Genomic DNA, 3,636 nt, shown 5'->3' on the forward strand with positions numbered 1-3,636 from the left:
GCAATCACACACTTTGATGTAGGGTAGAACCCTAATCGGCCGATCTTTCACGAAAGGAGCGGATCCCGCGAAGAACACGAGGAACACGAGGGGAAAACGAGGGAAGTCACAAGGGGAAACACGAGAGAATCACTCAACCAACAAGAAATAGTCACACATGTGCTAGATCCTCGAGTACATAAAGTAAGATACACGATCCACAATCAACTAGGGATGATACATGGTAACCGGTCTTCTCCGTGAGGTGTTCTTGAAGTTCTTCTCCAAAAGGAGGTCTTGAATCCAAAGGGATCTTCTCCGAAGAGGCCACAGTCTCTCTCGTGGAGTAGATCCGATGTGGATGAGAAATGCTCTATCTCTAAAATGAGCTAAACCAATGCTAACCCTAGAAAGTTGTATGGGGTGGAGTATAAATAGTCTAGGGGGGAGAAGGGATACACGGGCCTCGGCCCTTCACTGTGCGCAGACAGGGGAGGCCGGACGTCCGGGCTGGTCGGGCCGGATTTCCGGGCTTTCAGCCGACACCGGATGTCCGGGCAGGGGGTCCGGATGTCCGGGCTGGAGTGGTGGCATTTGTTGATCTCGGGTTCGGAGGGGCCGGATTTCCGGGCCGGTGGCTGGATGTCCGGGGGCTTGGGAGAGGCCGGATGTCTGGGCTGTCGGAGCCGGATGTCTGGGGCCTTTGCTTCTGGCGGCTCTGCTGCTGAAGTGGATGACGCTCCAGGGGCCGGATGTCCTCCTTCTGTTGGTTCTCCTCATCCGTGGACTTGGGGACTTGTACATCTTCATGCGCATCTTCGGGAGGGCCCTCTTGGTGCCTAATCATGCACAACACCTCGGACTTACGTAGTAGCCATGTCTCATGCATAGAAAGTGGGAGTTCGGAGAGGATTGAGTTCACCTTATCTTCGATAGCCTTAGCTCGGGCTCATGTCATTGGTCCAAGTGGTGTCGTTGGAGGTGTAGTTGCGTCCATGGGGATGACCTTGGGATTCTCCGCATCATCTCCCCTCCCTTGGGGAAGATCCGTCCTTGGATCGAAATCCTCATCACCATGGTAGGGCGAGAGATCTTTGATGTTGAAGATGTCGCTCACGGAGTACTTGTCAAGAGGGATGTCGATCTTGTATGCGTTGTTGTTGTAGCGTGCAAGCACCTTGAATGGTCCATCCGCGTGTGGTCGAAGTTTGACTTGCGTTCTTGGGGAAAGCGGTCCTTGCGAAGGTGTAGCCACCAGAGGTCTCCAATGTTGAATATCATAGGGTGCTTGTTGACGTTGAGCTTGGTCGCAAGGTGTTGTACTTGACGCTCAATGGTGTTTCTTGTATCCTCATGCACCTTCTTGAGATGGGTCATTCGTGCACTTGCGTCCAAGTTGATGCGCTCTTGGAGTGGTAGAGGAAGAATGTCCAATGGTGACAATGGGTTGAATCCGTAGACGACCTCGAAGGAGGACTTGCCCGTTGTTGAGTGTCTTGCTCGGTTATAGGCGAACTCGGCGATAGGTAGGCACTCCTCCCACTCCTTGATGTTCTTCTTGATGAGTACTCAAAGTAGAGCGGAGAGTGTGTGGTTGGTCACCTCCGTTTGGCCATCGGTTTGAGGATGGTAAGACATGGAGAAAAGTAGCTTGATTCCGAGCTTGGCGCATAGGGTATTCGAAAAGTAGCTAAGGAACTTGACGTCACGGTCCAGGACGATAGTCTTTGGCACACCATGGAGACGCAATATTTCCCTAGAAAAGAGATTAGCAACATGTGAAGCATCGTCTATCTTGTTGCAAGGAATAAAATGTGCCATTTTTGAGAAAAGGTCCACAACGACAAATATGGAATCTTTCCCATTTCAAGTCCTAGGAAAACCAAGTACAAAGTCCATGCTAATGTCTTCCCATGGTTGGTATGGAATTGGTAAAGGCATATAGAGGCCATGAGATTGAGCTTTGGACTTAGCTTTGTGACATGTAGAGCATCGGTTGGTGGAACGATTGGCGTCCCGAAACATCTTTGGCAAAAAGTAGTTCTTCGAGGGCGTGGCGAACGTCTTGTCGCGTCCGAAATGTCCCATTAAGCCTCCTCCATGAGATTCCTCCAAAAGCAACAAACTAAGAGAGGACTCGAGGATGCAAAGTTTGTTAGCTCTCATAAGATATCCATCTTTGATGTAATAGCGTTCCCAAGATGTATTCGACAAACACTTGGCATAAGGAGTAGAAAAAGTTGCATCATGCTCATACAAGTCTTTGATATGCTCGAAGCCAATGACATCTAACTCAAGTTGTGTAACAAGCATGCATATGCGGGAAAGAGCATCCACTACAATGTTTTATTTACTCTTGATGTACTTGATGACACAAGGAAAAGACTCAATAAATTCACTCCATTTAGCATGACGCTTGTTCAACTTGGTTTGTCCCTTAAGATACTTGAGAGTCTCACGATCGGTATGAATGATAAACTCATGGGGATGAAGGTAATGTTCCCATTCATGCAAAACGCGGACTAAAGCATATAGCTCTTTGTCATAGATGGGATAATTGAGTTGCGCTTCGGAAAGTTTCTCACTAAGGAAAGCTATGGGACGCTACTCTTGCGTTAACACACCTCCTATGCCATTACCACTAGCATCGCAATGAATCTCAAAAGGCTTGTCAAAGTTGGGTAAAGCTAGCACGGGAGCATGAGTAAGCAAATTCTTAAGCTCATTGAATGCGGTATCTTGGGATGGTCCCCAAACAAAAGGTGCATTCATCTTGCTCAAAGCACGCAAAGGCGAAGCAATGGTGCTAAAATCCTTCACAAAGCAACGATAGAAACACGCAAGGCCAAGAAAACTACGCACTTGATGCAAGTTGGTTGGTTGCGGCCATGTCTTAATAGCATTGATCTTGGACTCATCAACATGAACACCCTTAGAAGAAACAACAAATCCCAAGAAAATGAGCTTATCAACACCAAAAAGGCATTTCTCCATATTAGCATAGAGGCGCTCTTTTCTAAGAGTTTGCAAAATGGTGCAGACATGGGTGACATGCTCTTTGATAGATTTGCTAAAAACAAGAATGTCATCGAAGTAAACCAAAACAAATATACCAATGTAAGGGCGAAAGACATGATTCATAAGGTGCATAAAAGTGCTCAGTGCTTCCAAAAGACCCATAGGCATGACTAACCACTCATACAAACCAAACTTGGTTTTGAAGGCAGTTTTCCATTCATCACCCTCTTGTCTGTGGATTTGATAGCAACCACCCTTAAGATCAATTTTGGAAAATATAGTGGATACCTATAGCGAACGGTTATAGCATTGATAGGTCTACAATCGGAGCACATACGAAAGCTACCGTCACGTCTTGGCACAAGAATGACCGGGATGGCACAAGGGCTCAAACTTTCACGCACATGTCCATGGTCGTTGAGATGTTTTACTGGCCTTTGTATTTCTTTGGTTTCTTCAGGGTTGACACGGTATGGAGCTTTGTTCGGAAGAGGTGCTCCGGGGATGAGGTCGATTCGGTGCTCAATGCCTCGTAGAGGAGGTAGACCCGGAGGTAGCTCATCGGGGAAAACATCTTGAAATTCCTGCAGAAGAGAAGACATCATGAGAGGAAGAGTGTGAGAAGTGTTAGTTTGTGGT

The sequence above is a fragment of the Triticum urartu genome, chromosome 7A (genome assembly GCF_056163025.1).
Source record: "Triticum urartu cultivar PI428250 chromosome 7A, HENAU_Tu73, whole genome shotgun sequence".
NCBI lineage: Eukaryota > Viridiplantae > Streptophyta > Magnoliopsida > Poales > Poaceae > Triticum > Triticum urartu.